We start from the raw sequence: 20425 nt of genomic DNA on the forward strand, positions 1-20425 counted from the left end.
CTTATCTCTCTGACTTGAATGTAAGCTCCATGGAGTCACAGAGGTCTTTCTTCTTCACTATAGTACGCACAACTCCTTGCACTCTAGCGGACACAAATTAGGAGTGAAGAGATGACCATGTGTGCTCTATTTCACACAAAAAACAAACACAAAAAGATGCTGTGGACTAAATGTCTGTGTCTCCCCTCCCACAAATTCCTAAATTGAAGCCCCAATCCTCAATGTGATGATACTTGGAGGTGGGAAATTTAGGAGGTAATTAGGTCATAAGGGGAAAACTTTCATGATAGGATCGGAGCCCTTATGAAGATACAACAGAGAGATGATCTCTCTCTCCACTCTGTAAGGATATAGACTGGATATAGAAAATGTTGTACATATACGCCATGGAATACTATACACCCAGAATCATGTCCTTTGCAGAAACATGGATGGAGCTGAAGTCTATTATCCTAAGCAAACTAACACAGGAACAGAAAACCAAATACTGTATGTTCTCACTTATAAATGGGAACTAAACATTTTATCCACAAAGAAGGAAACAACAGACACAAGGGCCTACTTGAGAGTGGAGGGTGGGAAGAGGGTGAGGATCAACAAACTACCTATCAGGTAATATGCTGATTATCTGAGTGATGAAATAATCTGTACCTCAAACCCCTATGACATGCAATTTACCTATTTAACAAACCTGCACATGTAAACCTGAATCTAAAACTAAAGTTAGAAAAAATAAAAGAAGAACTCATTTACAAACCAGGAGGAGGACCTTTGCCAGAAACCAAAACTGGCACCTTGATCTTGGACTTCCAAGCCTCCAGAACTATGGGAAATGAATTTCTGTTGCTTAGGCTACACGGTCTGTAACACAGGTGTTACTCAGCTTGCAATAATAGGTTTATCTGGACAGGTTACATCACAATAAAACCATCATAAGTTGAAAATACCGCAAGTTTAAATGTATTTAATACACCTAGCTTACCAAACATTATAGCTTAGCCTAGCCTACCTTAATTGTTCTCAGAACACTTACATTAGCTCGTGATTAGCAAAATCATCTAACACAAAGCCTATTTTATAATGAAGCGTTGACTATCTCATGTAATTCATTGAATACGATACTGAAAGTAAGAAACAGAATTCAAAGTACAGTTTCTACCGAATATATATCACTTTGGCACCATTGTTAAGTCAAAAAATCCCGAGTCCGGCCATAGTAAGTCAAAGACCATCTATATTTTGTTACAGCAGCTCAAGCAGACTAAGAAAGTATATCTTAGAATGGTAAATTTGAATGAGACTGTTAGTGACATCTAGTCTAATCTCCTCATTTTACAGATAAATAAGCTGAACTCCAGAGTGATGTTGGTGAATTGAACAAAGTCATGACTTAAACAGGACTAGAATCCAGTTCTTTCATTTCTAACCCAGAGCTGTTTGTTCTGTGTCACAGGGGGTAAGACCAGAGATAAGAGTAATCTTTGTTCTATGCTTTGTACCCTTTTCTTTATTAAGGTTACTGTTTTCAACCTTTAAATAAGTTGCTAGAGGATAGAGACAGTCCTTTTAATTTGCTTAATGCAGCAAAAAGGGAGGTAGCTGTATAAATTTTTCCAGACATTTTGTTTATAGCCTCAAAGTCAGTGTCCAATAGAATTTAAATTGAATTTAACCTATTTTTAATATTTCAAACCATAGTTGGTTCATGTTTTCCATATAAAATCTGCAGTTCCATCTTAGCATTTTGCATTTCCATCCTCTTTTTCCACCATCAAGTGGTCTGGCTCTCCCAGGAGTATGGCAGCCAGATGACAAATGCTCTTCCAAATAACCCCAGGAACGGTTTCTCCTTCTGCACTCGGGCTAGGCAGCCAGCTCGAAGAGTGGAAAGAGCATAGGCTAGAAACCAGGCACCCGGTTTACAATCCTGGCTCCACACTAATTCCCTGTGTCACTCTGGACAAGCTGCTTAAACAACCTGGCCATGGTCCCCTGATTTGGAGAATGAACGATTGACAATAAAATTTTCTCAAAGCTTTCGGATAGCTCTAGCCTTCTATGGTTCTATTTTCTACATATTAAATGAATCTTTGCACCAAAAAGTTAATTTATCTTATTTCCTTCTCTCCCATTTATGGTTTTTGGTATTCCTTCTTCACAAGGTGATCTCCTTAAAGAATCTTCTCTTCTCAAAATCCACATCACTCCTGAGAATGTCAATTCCCTGTCAATGTTTTACTCTCGCTTTCTCAAGCTGTTGCCTCAAGCAAGGAAAATCTGGACGTCATGGGGACAAATTACCCGATAGGCAGCCTCAGTACATGCTCCAGGCACCCTCAAGGCTAAGATTTCTGGATGATCCTGAAAAATATTAGAGAAAGCTTTCATGATCTCTGAAATCTGTTCTTTCACTGCCAGTGGCAGTCAGGACATATACCCAAATATCCGAGAAGAATGAAAGCCTTTTGTTTGAAAATATACCATCTGCTGCTTAAATTGAGGGCACTAAAGTTACTTAACATCATCCTTATATATGCCAAGAGCCACTCTAGAGACTGGCCACCTTAAAATGAAGTAATGTATTCTTTCATTCCTTTATATATTTAACAAATATGTTTTCAGTGATTACTACATGCCAAGCATTGTGGTATATCCTGGAGACCCAGAAATAGAGAAGATGCTAATCACTGACCTCAGAAAACTTGGTCCCCATGTAATGCTGACAAGTAAATATGCAACTACAGTTCAAAATGATAATTGTTATAATTTCCTTACAGGCTTCATGGTTATTTTGAGGGATATATTGAAGGTCAGTGGATTAATCCAGCCTTGGGTTTCATGTGAATCATAAGAAGGATTCAAAGTGGAGAGGTGGGCAAGTGGTCATTTTATCCTCATGGTATGGGGCGGTCTTGGAAAAAGTTAGCCACATTTGGATGAAGTCCAAGACACCACAGTGTCATTTTGAAGTCTCAGGATAATGGCACACACCCGTTCTAGGCTTGTTAAGAGCCTCTAGGCTTTGCTTAAAAGCCAAAGCCTGCTTTTCACCCCAACTCTTGATGTCCTGCTATAGGAGATGCATGCTTTTCCATAGAGAAATTCCCTACAAATCCAGAGGAGTTCCTTAGCATGGTAATCCATCTCCCAATAGGAACCAGAGAGACCTGAAACCACATTTTCCCCACCAGCTGACACAATGTCCTGTGGCGCCACTGAGAGTGTGTGTGGCATTATTCTCTGTAGGTGATTTGGAAAAGGTGGGGGTTTGGCCTTGTTATCGTGGGGTTGATAGTTCAGTTATCATACATCCTAGTTGTCTTTATTCTTTAACTATAGTACAAAGCCAGAAGGCATGGTAAACCTTAGGATAATAATAATAACAACAAATAATTTACAATTATTGAGTATTTACTACATTCAAAACATGGATTTTTAGTTCTCCAAGTGTCTCTTCTCCTTTGATCCTCCCAATACTCCTGTGAGGTAGGTACTATCATACTCATTCTCACTTTACCAATGATGAAACTGAAGCTTAGAGAGATTAAATCATTTGCTCTATGCCACAAAACTAATAAGTGGGAATGTTGAGGTTTTAACTGGATAGCCTGCATGTTTACTTGCTGTTATTTGCCTCAAAGCTTTAAAATATATATACTCCTGAGATGCCAATGATTATGGATGCCAAGTAATTTGAAACATTATTCTGATGGTAGAATCAAATTGAAATTCTCTAAAAAATGAGCAGAACAAAAACTTCAGATGAGTTGTAACGATAAATAAGAGAGTTCAAAGATGTGGTCCTACTGTGTGCTACTTTGAGAATCTTCTATTCCACTCAACTCTCTGCAGCCCACTCTTCTGGATATGAATTACCCTCCCTGGCTAATAGAACAAAATGTGTAGGTGCGAAAGAGTAAATGGTTCACATCAAAGTGATTCGTCAGGATATTCCATCACCAACGTATTTTCTTGCTCTATTCCAATTAGATAGTTGCTCTTTCAGGCAGGTCTGCAGAACTCATCCACCTCACGTCTAGGTCTTTGATTTCACCTTTCCAGCTGCCTAGAATCCCCTGCATACAGTGTATGGCTATATGAATTATGACTCATAAGTTCCATTTCTGTCAACACATCTTCTCTGCACCAACACAGGGGGATTGACTAATTTGCATATTAGCAAAATTAGCTGGCCAGATGGGTGGGAAATATCAAAGTCAATAGGTGCACTAATCTTATCTAGATCAACACATGAGGTTAGCTAGCTTGCATAGAGCCTCTTCTAGGAAAGGCATGAACAGCAACAACCCTAGGACAACCAATCACAGAAATGGAATTCCCTACGATAAAAGATAGGAATCCTAAGCACGCACTTCCACAGCCATGGTTCATGCTCTCCTACACTCTCTTAACACATGAATGCTTAACCTCTGGCCAGAAGTTCTGGATGTCAAAGCAACTATATCTCTCACATTCTTGATCATACCAAGAGTGTCAATCTAGCCAGCCACTAGAGACAGAATGAGAGCCCTTCTACTTCTACAGGACTATTCATCTATCACACTCATCCATCCAGAGCTTTAAGCACGGAGGCCTTTCACTCCTACCCCAAAAGAAAAGATATGTACACTTATGTTTATTAATAGGAAAGTTCAACTTCCTATTCATGTGTATTAATAGGAAAGTACAATAGGATGAATGAATTTCGTATTGAATATTTTTGTTAATTTGAATATAAATATAACATAAATTATTTGAAATGGCTACCTGCATTGGTTTTCTCTTATTGTAGCAAATACAGTGGAAACAATACAAAACCATTCAATGAAGGTCTTAGACTCCCTGTCACTTTCCCATCCTCCTGTTTCCTTTCTGCCAAATTATTCACTACTTTTTCCAAATTCATCTTTCTCTATTTATGCTGACAGTTTGCTCCATGTCCAGTTTTATGCACTTTTCTAAATTGTATAATTAAGTTGCATATAAATTTCTAGTTTAATCTTTTGGAACACCAAGCGGATCGTTTTAATGAGTATTTACTGAAGGAATAAATGCTTGTCAGATATTCAGCGAACAGGAGATTGAGCAAACGCTAAGAATGAGGCGAACATGACCACAAAACTTCAATTTGATGGGTGTGTAAAATTGAACTCCTAACACTTAGCCCATGCAAAAGAAAAACATGAATATTATCTAAAGTTATAAAGGAACATCAGTCTACACATTTCATGTTTTTAAATTACATGGTGAGATAAGGGTAAACAGGGCTCTTCCCAACTTGCCGATGGGAACATGAGGCAGAATACAATAGTGATTTGACTGAGCTTTTTCCACTGAATTTCATTGCCTCCTAAAAATGGCCAAAACATCCATGGAACAACTTTATGCTGATTCACTCAAAAACTTGAAGGCACATTCTTGTGATTTCTCATTTCTGTTTTTGATCAAGTATTATTGTGTCTGCAAGTAAAGTACAAGTGTAAAATCGATTAAGAAGGATGGAGACTCCTGCAAGTCTGATTCTGAGAGAATTTTTTTACCCTGACTGCAAGGTAAACCCATTACTTCTTGATGAGGTGTCTTCCCTTGTTTCAACCCTCAAATTTAATACTTACCAAAAAGAAAAAGGAAAATGGTTTTGAGTATAAAATAATATTCAACACACCATAAAGCTGAGGGATGGGAAGGAAGAAGGCAAAAATAAATAAATATTTATGGTTACTTAATAGATTTTTTTTTTTAATTCAGAACCAACATTTTGAAAGTCTGATTTCTATTTAAGTTACAGAAAATAAATGAGAAATGCCATGGTGGAGTGGCTATGCCCAAGCTACCCAAATGCTGGGCACACTGCCAGAGCAAGTTGCTGTCTAGTATGCTTTTCTTGATTGATTGGGTAGTTGTGTTATTCACAGCAGAGGAATATGAGAAAGCTAAAAATTAGTCAATGGTATTTAGGGTAATGTGGGGGGCTGAATAATTTCCACACACACACACACACACCCAAAGTATCTACATCCTAATCCCTGGCACCTGTCAATATGCTACCTTATATGGCAAAAAGGACTTTGCAGATATTATTAAGTTAAGAATTGTGAGTTAGGGAGATTATCTTGCATTATTTAGATGGGCCTGATATAATCACCATGGTCCTTACAAGGAGGCAGGAGGATAAAGTCAGTAAAAGGTGATATGATATCGGAAGCAGTCATTGGAATGAAATGCCCATGAGCTGAGGAATGCTGGCAGCCTCTGGAAGCTGGAAGAGGCAGGAATGGATTCTCTATAGCGCGCTTAGAAGCATCCAGCCCAATCAGAACCTTGATATTAGCCTCTTAAGACTCATTTTGGACTTCTGACCTTCAGAAATGTAAGAGATAAAGCTGTATTTTTAAATCTCTAAGTCAGTGGCAATTTGTTACAGCAGCAATAAGAAACTAGTATAACAAGGGAAATAAATCTATTCTGAGTGCCAATATACTTACCTTCTATTCCAGCTTTGTCACTAATTTGCTATGTGACTTTAAGTACATTCTCTAACCTCTCTGTATTTGGGTTTTCACAGAACTATAATAGGAAGAGAGGAGAGATCAAAGCAGAGCTTGAAAACTAGTGGTATATAATTTGGAATTGGCCTGTTAAATATGTTGTAAACATTTTGGGAGGCCGAGGCAGGTGGATCACCTAAGGTCAGGAGTTTGAGACCAGCCTGGCCAACATGGTGAAACCCTGTCTCTACTTAAAATACAAAATTAGCTGAGCATGGTGGCACATGCCTGTAGTCCCAGGTACTTGGGAGGCTGAGGCTGGAGAATCACTTGAACCTGGGAGGAGGAAATTGAAATGAGCTGAGATCGCACCACTGCACTGCAGCCTGGATGACAGAGCAAGATTCTGTCTCCGCAAAAAATTAATATATATATATATATATATATATATATATGTTGTAAACATTTTTGCAATGTGTTTAAAAGTATGGACTAGTTACAAACTCTTAAAAATGAAGACTCTATATATATCTTTTATGTATATAAAAGATATATGTATAAGTATATATATCTATATATATACACACATGCGCGTGCGCACGCGCGCACACACACACACACATATATATATATAATCTATTGGAAATACAAAAGATCTGGCAAAACTGAGCCAGTTTCCTCCATGGCAATAATCTGCCAGTGTTAACTCTCCCCAGTTCCCACCTAGCCAGCCTCACACTTTTGATACCTGTCTAGTCCCATTATTCCAAATAGTAGGGATGAGTATTTATAACCTCTGCATAGCATAATTAATTTCTACCTTCTATAATTTTATCATTATTTTGTAGCAACAGTCAGAGTCATAGAGTAATGCAACTTACATGAAGACACTATGTTACAGTAAGCATTCCAAAATGCACCCCCCTGCCCAAGATTTTCCACCCTAATTCCCAGGACTGTGAAAATAATTACGTAAAGAGATTTTGCTAATATAGTTAGAGGTTTTCAGTCAGTTGACTCTGAGTTAGTTCAAGGAGAAATTACCCTAGCAGGCCCAATCTCATCACAGAAGTCTTTTAAAATTGGAGTATTTATCTGACTGGTAGCAGAAGTAAAATATTCCAAAAGGATTTGTTATGCTGTTGCTGGCTTTGAAGAGGAATGAGGGCACTGCAAGGACCAGCCTTGAGGAGCTGAGAGTGACCTTGGCTGAGAGTCAGAAAAGAAAGGGACCTTAGTCCCTCAGTTGTAAGGAACTGTATTCTGCCAACAGCCTGAATGCCTTTGGAAATGTATTCTTCCTCACAGCCTCCAGATAAGAGCCCAGCATGGATGACACTTTGATTTCTGCCTTTTGGGACATTAAGGAGGAAACCCAGCCGAGCTTCCCTACACTCTTGACCTACAGAAATGAGCTAATATGTGGGTGTTGGTCTAAGCTGCTAAGTTTATGGTGACATCTTATAATAGCAATAAAAAATTGATATATACTATAGAAGATATAATCAAGAAAACTTTTATCCTTGCTGCCAAGATGGAGAAGCAGAGGAATCTGTCATCTGGGGGGATCTAGCGGTCTCCTAAGAGGTCTCTCTAAGTGGAATCTATTACATGAGAAAATTTGCCATGTTTCAGCATCTGCAGTCTGAGACTTGTAGGCTCAGAAACATGTTTACTTTCACTAAACTCAGATATATCTCAGGGGAAGACTCAATTTATCCAAGTTCTTGGTACTGATATATAAAACCAGAATGTCATGTAATGATTCACAGTGACCTTAGTAAGACCCAAGATAACTAAAATACAAATGGCATCATGACCAGCACAGTCATTTGGGTAATAGAATTGTAATTCCACTTACAAACCACAAGTTGATTAATGTTCTTACAGTTAAAGCTCTGGGTACAAATTATACATTCCTTGAATTGAAATTCCTGGGACAAAACGTAAGTACACATTTTTGGGTTTTGATGAATATTGTCAAATTGCTTTCCAGAAAGACGGTACCCATGTATGACCTGTGGCACATAGAAGTGCCTCTTCCAAAATTTTATCAACACTGGTGATCTTTTCCCCAGATTTATGGAAGTATAATTGACAAACACAAGTCGTATATATTTAAGCGTACAGCATGATGGTTTGATATATGTATATTTTTGTGAAATGATTACCACAATCAACTAACGTATCTGTCTCCTCATATAGTTACATTCTCTTTATTGTGGTAAGAATACTCAAGATATACTCTTTCAGAGAATTTCAAGCATACAATACATTACTATTAACTATAGCCACCATGCTGTATATGAGGTCTTCAGAGCTTAGTCACCTTATAACAAAGTGTGCACCCTGGAAATGGAAAATTGCTGGTGATTTTTTTTAATGTTTGTCAACTTAAAAAGCAGAAAATTATATTGTAATTGGCAATTTTTAAATTATTGATTGTAACTTTCTTTATATTTGTATTGGTGATTTGTCCATCTTTTTTTGAAATGGATATTTATGCCCTTGGTCCATTTTTTGATTGGCTTGTCTGTATTTTTCATCCTAACTTACTAGAGTATCTCACATGTTAAGAATATTAACACCTAGTCATATATTTTGCAAATAGCATTACAACTTGTTTTTCTCCTCTTTCATTCATTAATATTTTTAAATAGGGCAAGTTTTTTTCTTATTTTTATAAGATTAAGTCTTTTATCAATTACTTTTTCTGGTAGTATGCTTAGAAAATGTTGCTCCAAGCTCACACATTCATCCCTCCCCATTTTCCTTCAAAATTTGATGGCTGTATTTTTTCCATGTACACGTTTAATCTGTCTGGAATTCATTTTACTATATGATGTTTGATAGGGATATACTCTGCTTTTCCAAATTGTTAGTAAGTTCTACCACTACTATGTACAGAATAAATCAAAAGCATCTTACGGTCTAGTATCTCAGAGTTCATGCACACAATATGGTAGACATTTGGCTATTTTTTCCCCCAATGGTGGTGCCCCTTTCATTCTCATGCACCCAGTCTCCTCATGCATTCTCTCTCATTCTGCTAAAAACTGCTCCCAGGAAATCATCTTACAAACTCATTTTCAATAAGGCACTTACATTTCATTTAAATCCCCAACTATTGAATACCTCCAATAGGTCAGGCTTTAAACTAGGCTGTCGGGGCTACAGGACTGAATCAGCCACAGAGTTTATCTTAGAGAAGTGTATGAGTTTAGTGGTAAGATACACAATCAAAAGCAGTAAGAGTTTTTAGGTACAGTAATAAAGACAATATTTGCAACAATTTATTAAGTACTTGCCATGTGCCTCTCAGTGAACAAAGTGCTTCATAATCATCTTGTTACACCTTCAGGACAATGTAAGCACTACATTCTCATTTTTCACCACTTACGCTCCATTTATGAGTAGTTAAAAGAGCAAATGTTTCAATGTTGAAACTAACTGGCATGGTGCCATTTTTAGTCTAAGCCACAGTCCAACACTGTATATAAAATTGAGCCACACAAAGAAATTGACTGGAGACAACAGGATGAGGGAAGAGATCTGTAGGTCATCTGCTAGTGAGCCCCAATCTTGGATGACCTGAAGATGTTAAATGTTGCATGTAAATCAATTACACAGAATTCAGAGAATTGGCAGTGTTGGATGGGGCCCTGTCTGCTGACGTACTGGAACCTTTCCTTCAGCTGACACATATGATACCATTTAGAAATAAATCCTTTTGTCAGTGGTAGAAAGTATCATCTTGTTTAAGTGGCAAATGATTGGAACTGTTCATTTTGGGGCTTTCAACCAAAATGCAAAAGACAAAGATCAACGTTAATAATCTAGGAGGAGGGAAATGCAGAATTCTAAAACTGGGATCTAATTCCTTGATAGCCAGTCAATGATATGACAGGATAAATGTTCTATGAGTTTGAATTGAGGACCATCTATGGTTCCTGTATGAACCTAGTGTTAGATGACTGGATGGTCAATGGAACCAACATAAAAATGGGAAAATAGGAAGAGGAGCAGAGGAAAAATAATGAATTTAGTTTTGGTAATGCTGTTTGTAGGGTATCTGTGGTCACTGAGGTAGAAATATCCAGGGGGCACAAGTAGGAATGTCTTTCAGAAGACAGAGCTAAACTAGAGATGTAAATCATAGCAGTAATATTTATCCAGAATAAGCATACAAGGAGAGAAAGAAAGAGTAAAAGCAAACCACAGAAATTGCAAAAATTTAAAGAAAGAGCAAAGGAAAGACTCTTTCAAAAAGATGGAAGCAGACACAACAGAGAAATATTTTTTAAATAATAATGAGAAAAAGGGCTGTCAAGGAAACAAATGGAAATGAAATATCAACAGGAAAGAAAATAACCAAAAAGTGTTTTCAAGATATTTTATTATCCATATCTTTAAAATCTGATTTCTACTTTATTATATACATAAAAATAAATTTCAGGTTGAAGGAAAACTAAAATATGAGAGGCACTGATACGGTCTGGCTCTGTGCCTCCACCCAAACCTCACAGTGAATTGTAATCCCCACATGTTGGAGGAGGGGCCTGGTAGGAGATGATTGGACCTTAGGGGTAGATTTCTCCCTTGCTGTTCTCCTGATAGTGACTGAGTTTTCAAGAGAGCCGATGGCTTTAATGTGTGCCGTTACCCCTCCCCATCTCTCTCCTGCTGCCATGTAAGATGTACTTTGCTTCCCTTTCACCTTCCGCCATGATAATAAGTTTCCTGAGGCCTCCCAAGCCATGCAGAACTGTGATTCAATTAAACCTCTTTTCTTTATAAATTACCAAATCTCAGGTAGTTATTTATAGCCGTGTGAAAATGCACTAATAACAGGCACTGCTTAATAAACTTTAGAAAGAAAACAGCTCTATAAATTGTAGATATGAGATACAAGAAATCGTAAGCCACATGGATTAGTTGATTTGTCACAATAAAATTTAAAGTAAATTTCCAAAAAAATAGAAACAAAAGCATAAAGAAAAAGACAAGCTCAAGACTGGGAAAAGATATATGTGATGCATGTATCCAAAAAATTGAGTATTTAAAATATATAAAGAACTCATACACAGACACGCACAAAAATCAAAAGCAAAATAATCCAATAAAAAAGTAGTCAAAAGATATGAGCAGAAAATTCATAACATAAGAAAATATGAATTGCTAATATAAACATTTGAAAACTATTTTAAACTTCGATGAAATAACAATTTAAGCAACAAGATACTATTTCAAGCTCATCAGATTGGCCAAACTATAAAACAGTGACAGTGCCCACTGCAAGAATGTAAAGCAGTGTTTCCCAAGCTGGACACTTGTCACTGCGGGCCAGATCATTCTTTACTGTAGGGAATGCCCTGCACATTGTAGGATGTTTAGCAAATGGTCATTACCAAAACTTTTAGAATGCAATTTCTCATCTGCCGTGGACATGACCATAAAATAATTTCCCACTAACTATTTTATCTGCTACCTTGCTAGCAAACAGTCTATTGGGACCATTTTATTAACCCTTTATTAAACTGTTACTTGTTTTACTTCCATTACCTGGATGAGCACTATTCAATAGAAATACAATACAAGCCACAGGTGATTTTCTAACAGCTATTTCATTGGTAATCAATGAGATTTTACAATAGCTACCTTTCAAATTTTCCCTGACCAGAGTACATGCATAGATCTCGTGACTCTTTCAAAAGTGCTTTGCCTAGTGAATACACATTGTAACCTTTCTGGGTTGCTAATAACCAAGTGGTTTGTATACAGTGGAGCTAACTTAGGGAGGCTGGTTCTAAGACTCATTCATATTCAGTATATGAACAACTCTAGAAATGTAAACTTACATTATATAATTGTTATCTAGAAATTTAAAAAGAAAAAAAGGATATTTAGCAGTATAAACCTTGCCTCTTCCCACTAGATGCCAATAGAATGCCACCACCCCCACTGGTTGTGACAACTAAAAGTATCTCTACACATTACCAAATGTCACCTAGAGGGCAAAATCACCCCCCACCTCCATTGAGAAGCACCAATGTCAAACACTGCTGGTGAAAGTGTAAATTGTTACACTTTTCAGGAGAAAACTGGCAATTACTAGTAAAACTGAAGATGTGCAGAATCTATAATCAAATAAGGTATTTTTAATTCTATAGCTTGGAGAAATCTCACGTAAGCACTCAAAAAGACATGTCCAAAACCATTGCAACATTGGTTGACCATTGAAAATCTGGGAACAATCTAAATATTGATCAAGAAGAGTAGATAAATTGCCAAATTGTTCAATGCAATACTATGCAAAATAAGACAAAACACAAATAACAACAATAATTATCGACAGTTAAATTTCACAAACATAACATGAAAGGTGAAAATGTTACAGAAGAAAAGATAGATGACATTAATGTCAAGCTTGAAGACATGAAACACAACCTCACATATTGTTTATGGATGCATATACATGTAGTAAATCAAGGTTGATAACAGGTGATATTCCAAATGCTTTGAAAGGCAAAAGAGAAGAAACAGACATTTTGCTCCAAAGGTCAGTGTAAAAGTCAGAAGCCACTACATCTCATTCACATTGTCGTGACTGTTACTGGCCTTATTGGCATACAGCAGCAGCCAGGCCCACAGGATTTCCAGGCCTGCAGCTTCTCTAGGAGCACAGCTTTTCCAGGCCCACAACTCCTCCTTCATCTTCTCTGAGTTTAATGTCAAGTGTGTGTGCCACTCCATGGCAAAGCTTACCCAGCTTCTTTTACATTACCTTCATCATCAAGGTCGGAGGCAGTGAAATACTGATGTATGTTCCATTTTATCCTCATTCTGCCCTATTCCATGTCTATCTTATCTTCTTTACTCTGACCCTACTAAACTATAGTAATTTAAGCCCACAACCAGAAGCAGAGGCAAGAGTCTTCCACTATTTCAACAGATTCTGCAATCATATAAAACCTCATCTTCATTACACATCCTTTATTCCATATCACTCAGAGTGGTTCTGCTTTCCTGCTGGAACACTAACTGATACAATATGTTTGAATGTTAAACAACATACATGGATTAGTGGTAGCCTCTGGGGATGGAGGGAGGAGAATGGATTAGCTATGGCTCCCCAAGATCTTCAACATTATTTATAAACTAAATTATAAATGTGTCCATAGTTTATTCCTTATAATAAATTATAAAATTGTATATGCTTATAATGAACTTTCAAATATAAATTTCTTAAGCCAGTTACTGAGTACTCAATAACTGAATGAACAAATGAGTGACATCATGCAATTTACTGAACCTCTCATTTTTTATTTCTGCAAATAATAGGATTAAATTATGCTTATGTGCCTTCCAGGTCTAAAAGTTTTTGAGCTCCATTAGTACAATCTATTTATATGTAACATGTCAAGAAATAAAATACCTGTTTTTAAATATCTGAAGGCCATCATGGAAGATGGTGATTTTTTTCTACCCTATGCTGTTTTTTGAGAGTACTATAAGAAACAATTGCCTACCAACTACTATTGTCCACCAAAGGCAGAAGAAAACTTTAAAAGTATTGTGTTCACTCTTCCTGGGACAATCCAGGCAGAAGACAGACGATGACTTATCATGGGGAATACAGAAGAACTTACCATCTTGAGAAAGTGATAAAACTGGATGGCCTCTAACATCTCCCTATACTTGGATATTTTTTGTACAAATATTTTCCACTTAAACTAATAGCTTAGATGGTTACAAAAGAAGAGTCCAGGTCCAGTTTTTTTCGATTATAACAGATATAGCATTACCATTTGTAATCGTTGATCAAGGCATCAGCAATTTCTTGCTTATTAATTTGAACATCTAGCCAGAAATAAATAGCCCACAGTATGTGTAATGCAATCTTAAAAGCGTTTTATTGGAACAGCTCTTAGACCTCATACAAGGAAATAAAAAAATAAGAAATGTAAATGAATGTGATGTCAGACTGATGAAGCGAGTCTCTAGAGATCCCTGGAAGTTAGAATGGATTTTAAAATTCATTATGATTGAATTATAAAATAAATGAAAACCAGCAGGGTTAAATAAGAGGTTGATGGGAGCAAGAAAAGAACCCATGAATACCCATGGCAGGGAGCATGCAAGTTCAGGTTCACCTCTAGGACAAAGAGGAATTTTCTTCAAGGTTCTTCTTTTTCAATGTTTATACCAGGCACTGTGACTATGAGGGTCGCTTGAAATACAAAGACTGAGAAAATAGGGTATTGACTGTTCAGAAGCTCATGCTTTTGGCGTGGGGGTTGAGGGAGCAGACATATGCAACTAAGAGCAAACAATAATAGTAGTAATAATAAATAGTAAAGTAATAGGTAAAATCTACTAGGCACTAACCATGTACCATACACTGTCCCATGTATTTTACATATATGAATGCATTTCATTCTCATATCAATCCTATAAGATAGGTACTGTTATTATTCCTGTTTTATAGATACTAAGTATCAGGAACAGATGAGTTAAGGAGCTTACTTAGGTCACACAACTTGTAAGCAGCAGAGCCAGGATTCAGAAGCAAGTTGATCTAGACCCAGAGTCTGTGTTCCTGACAGTGTAACTTATTGCCTCTTTCAAGATTGTAATGTTTCAGGTCTAAGAAGTCTGGAGATTGGTACTTTAAAAATCTTTGCAAGTACTCTTACTTTTTAATAATATATTCTTTAATAGCTCTGAAATACAGATTTTTAGTACAAAGTAGAAATAAGATAGAGACATTGCATAAAATTTAGCACAGATTAAGGCAGAATCATATATTTATCTGATAGTTCAGGCCCCAAGAAGCTCATTAACACCAAACAGGGCCTGTATTAGGCCATTCTTGCATTGCTATAAAGAAATACCTGAAACGGAGTAATTCATAAAGAAAAGAGGTTTAATTGGCTCACAATTCTGCGGGCTGTACAAGCATGTCATGGACATTGCTCAGCTTCTGGGGGCAATGCAGATAGAAACGCAGCATATCACATGCCGAAAGCAGGAGCAAGAGAGAGATAGTGGGGAGTGATATTTCACATGCTCTTAAACCACCATATCACTCAAGAATTCAACTCACTATCACAAGAACAGCACCAAAGGGATGGTGCTAAACCATTTTTGAGAAATCCAGCCCCATGCTTCAATCACCTCCCTTCAAGCCCCACTTCCAACATTGGGGATTGCAATTCAACATGATATTTGGGTAGTGAAAGTATTCAAACTATATCAAGGCTCATGACTCATTTCCAGTTTATGTTGCAAATACCTAATGAACATCAAAACCCTAACAAGCACTGCTGAGGGAAAGAAGGGACGAGACACATAAGAGGCTTTTCCTGAATTTAAGAAGCGTAAACCCTAATAGGCAAGATAACCTAAGTACACAAATAACCACAGTAGAGGGCAGGTTGTGATGAGGGCCTTAAAAAGGAGTAAAAAGTGTTAGACAAGTTGAGGAAAGGAAATTTTCATTCAGTGAGAGAATCAGGAAAGTCTTTCTGGAGGTGGTGACATCTTGAGGGCTTATGTAGTATTTTGATAGAGGAGGATGAATAAAGGGTTAAAGTGTCCTGATGAAGGAAGAGGAGAATGAAAAACAGAAAAGAAACCAAAGAAGTATTCTTAGTGATGATTAATTATGCTGATTGGTTGAGCGAAGTTGAAGTTGTGGATGAAAAAGTGGGTCGGGTCACTGGAATGGCCCCTAAGGAGATAACAACTCAGAACTTTGATGATGAAACCAGTTCATATTTATGCCTATGGCAGTTTACCTTTTTTCTATTGTTTTTGTTTCATCTTTCTTTTCTCTCTCCTTTTCTTTCTCTCTTTTCTTTCCTTCCTCTTCTGTCTTCCTTCTTTCTCACTCTCTTTTGTCTTTCTTTCATAGCCCAGAATGCCTAGATAACAAGGCCACTAAATATCTCAACTGAAATCTTGCACAATTACAATTTTTTCTTATTTTTTCTGTAGAAGTCACATAAAAATCCCTGTGGCTGGAGAACAAAACAAAACTGTAAAAATGTACTTATGCATAATTATATAAGATATTAAAATATGTGCATAACTTAAAATAGAATGTCATCTTATAATTTGATTATTCATTTAATAAATCTTTCCTAGGAAGGACTATACACCCACTATATAAAAAGTTCAAAAATTCTGAAGTGAATAAACAAAAATTCATGCTTTCCAGGTGTTCACAAAGTATGGGGTAAATAGACAAGAGTGAGTTATGTATCGTAGAGGTATAACACAGGACTGTGAAGAAAAGGCCAGCTGCCTGGGTGACCCGTGAGTTCAAGAGAAATTTGCCAGGTGGACTAAAGGAAAACAGCCTTTTTGCAAAGGGAACAGCTTGTACAAAAATACATGAAGGAAGGCCTAGCTTATTTGAGGAATGGCAAGAAGTAACTGGGGTATAAGATGCAGAAAAGAAAGCGACTGTGAATGCAAATGGGAACCAGTTATAAAAGGCCTGGAATAGCCGGTGAAGGATACTGAGCTTTGAGCTTGCAGCCATCGAAAGGCAGTGGAGGCAAGGACAGACTTAATTCAGTTTTCAGGTAGATAACAGTGCTGGCAACATAAAAGATGAGTTGAACTAAGAAAAATGCTATTGGTATAAAGTCTAGTTAGAAGGTTATTGGTGGGTGCAGTGGCTCAAGCCTGTAATCCCATTACTTTGGGAGGCTGAGGCAGGCAGGTCACCTGAGGTCAGGAGTTTGAGACCAGCCTGGCCAATGTGGAGAAACCCCATCTCTACTAAAAATACAAAAAATGAGCCAGGTGTGGTGGTACAAGCCATAATCCCAGCTACTTGGGAGGCTGAAGCAGAAGAATCTCTTGAACTCGGGAGGAGGAGGTTGTGGTGAGCCGAGATTTCACCATTGCACTCCAGCCTGGGCAGCAAGAGTGAGACTCCGTCTCAAAAAAAAAAAAGGTTACCAGACCATAGATGACAATGTCTAGGATTTTAAAATGCAAATGAACAAATATTTATGCAAAAATAGTAAATATCAAGCAGAGTGCTAAAGAACAAATATCAACAAAAATGTGACCACCGCTCTCAGGAAAATGAATAGTAAGCCTTGAACTAAGCTGTGAGTGATGGGGAATCAAAGTGAGGATTCTGGGATGGGAAAATTTTGAGGTTTCTAGGGTGATAGAATGACCTTCTGCAGGTACCACTTACCAAGACAGGGAAAACAGAGGTCAGTCTGGGAGTAAGATGATGGCTTCAGCTCTGCATATGTGCCTGTCCAAGTTTTAGTACATAATTGATAAATACTTTTTAAATTAATTAAATTGAGACAGAATTAAGTGGCACGGGTATTCAGTAGAACAGAAAATCCCTTGGGAATATTCAAACATCACCGTTTCCTCAAAATTATCATCTGACCTTTGGAGTATCACATTTCAATAATCAGTAGCCCTAGATTTCATCTTATTATCAAATGTATCAATCAAATGCCAACTTGCCACACTCTTTTCCCACATTATGTTAGAAATTCTCCTTATACAGGTTTCTTTTTCTCCAAGACTTCAATATTCTTTAGTTACCTTTATATTCCTTCCTCATTCCACAATATAAATTGTGTTAATAATGCAAGCAAAAAATTGGAAAAACGAAAACTAAGGATGAGCCTGCTGGTAGGAAGAAAAGGAGAGAGTTAAGTCATTTAAAAGCTAAATCCAACTGGTCTCGTGAACCAATGAGAAATACTGGGAGTTGTGGAGAAGAAAGACTAGTATGATTTCAAAGTTTCTCACTTAGATGAGCATACTGATGATAGAATTATACATGTAAATAAGGATTATTGAGAAGTAACTTTGCAGTGGGAAGAAAAATAGTAAGTTTTAGTTTGGGTCATATTGACCTTCAGATTTTTATGGGGCACCATGGTATCTAAGAGACAGAAATATAAACAACTAAGACATAAATTGAGACAATTTAGGTATTACTTGAAATTTTTGGCTAGGATAAAATTAATGAAGGAGCAAGTGTAACAGTGTGTTCAAGAGACAAATTCTGAAGAACACAATAATTGAAAACATAGCTGCAAAAAAAGACTTCTGAAAAGATTAAGAAGTACATACAGATGTAGGAAAGCATAGGAATAAGGAAGCCAAAAGAGAAGAGCTTCAGGAAGAAAAGAAAAGCAAACACAGCCTGATGGTCTGAAGCATCTATCAGTCAAGACTAAGAAGAATTTGCTGGGGTTTTTAGCAGTTCAGGTTGTCGAATGGCTTCCACAAAACAGCTGCAGAGGAGCAGTGAAATGAGGTGATGAATCCAGGAGAAAACTGTAGATGATAAGTTGTAACCTCAAGTAGAGATGATTCTTTCAAGATTCTTTTAAGAAAAGAGGTAAGGAGAGAATGGGAATAGCTCAAGTGGGGCTTCAGATTTAGTTTTCAGGGAAATAACAAAAGCACTGCTTTGGAAATCAAAACGCATTTGTCGATTTTTCCTTTAGGCCTTATTTGTAAACTACCCTTTTATATGTGCTTATAAAGAAATTTATGAAGATTCCTGAAAAATGTGTGTGTGTGATCCCAGTATCATAATTTTAATACATATCATAAATATCCTCTCAACGATTTCCACTTGATCAAATTTACTAGAACCCTAAAATTATATTTACCTGGTAGTTAGTTCATCAACATATTTTGAATTTATTTATTTGAACTATCTGTTCAGAGTGTCATTAAATCAAATACCCAGAGACACAATACCAACTAAAGCTTACATTTTTTAGCCTTTACACTATGACAGGCACTGTTATATGTGCTATTGTGTTATTTATCTTTACCCCTCTTCACAAGAGCCCTGAAGTAGGTCTCGTTTTCTCCATTTCACAGAGGCACAGAGGCTTTCCAATATCACATATCTAATAAGTGGCGATTCAAACTTCTGGGTGTCTAGATTCAAACCCAAAAGACACCAGAGCCCATGATGTTAACCACCATGCCACCTTGACTCTTGGTAACAAGCTGTGACTATCATTCCAGATAAAGAGATACCTCAGATGACACTGGATAATGTCTTGTTCCCCTACTTCTGTCTTCACTCACTTTCAAGGCATTATTTCTCCCTTCTGAATTAAACTTGCACAGTAAAAAGGATAGCTAAGTCATTCACGTAATTATACTAGTATTCAGACAAATTCAAATGTGGATCTGTTTATCCCTCTGTTTAAGAAGGTTTCTTAGCTACTTCGGCTCACCCTGCAGCTGGGAACTGAGGAAGGATCCAATTGGCATGAAAAGGTCATGGCCATCAGGCCACTGGGCAAGGTATGTAACCGGGAGGTTTCAAAATGGTTTCTGATTGTCAAAGTTAGGACTGAGATCCAAAGGAAAAGCAAAATTTATTTTACATGAAAACCATTCAAGACATTTATACCAAAAAAAAAAAAAAAAGTGAAGAACAAAACTCTTCCTTCAGACTTGGGATCCAAATGTTAAGAAGCCTTCAAAAATAAGAATAAAACTAAAGGGGGAGCTACTTCTCTCTCAGCTCACATTAAATGGATGGGTCACAATTTGCAGTATGATTGCACGCATATTTTTTCAATTTCCTTATTATGAGCTACACAGTTAGCAACACAAAATAAAATGAAGTTAAAAAATAAATGAAGCTCTCCAACAAAAACTAGGACAATATACAAGTAAATGGATGTATGGATATTATGGAAAGGAGAGGGATTCAATGGCTTTCTTTACTCCTCAAAATTCCAAATGCTTAGTGTGGTAAGAAATATGAGAGATACACCGTTTGAAGTAATTCATAAACCTGACATCAAATTAGCATTCAGCACAATCTAATCTAAATAAAACTAGCCCCTTTCCATGGAGTGTTTAGAATCTAGTGAAGAAAGAAAAACATTATCTATTATCTAACTCTC

At 37.0% G+C, this 20425-nt stretch overlaps 1 non-coding gene across 1 annotated transcript; it reads left to right on the forward strand.

Moving 5' to 3' along the window:
• Positions 1-11886: 11886 nt before the first annotated feature.
• Positions 11887-12007, forward strand: LOC135278166 (small nucleolar RNA SNORA32). The gene has a single exon (XR_010345719.1). It is a non-coding gene; the product is annotated as a small nucleolar RNA SNORA32 (small nucleolar RNA).
• Positions 12008-20425: the final 8418 nt, after the last annotated feature.

This window comes from Aotus nancymaae, unplaced genomic scaffold (genome assembly GCF_030222135.1).
Source record: "Aotus nancymaae isolate 86718 unplaced genomic scaffold, 86718_ANA_hifiasm-v0.15.2.pri h1tg000036l, whole genome shotgun sequence".
Taxonomy (NCBI): domain Eukaryota; kingdom Metazoa; phylum Chordata; class Mammalia; order Primates; family Aotidae; genus Aotus; species Aotus nancymaae.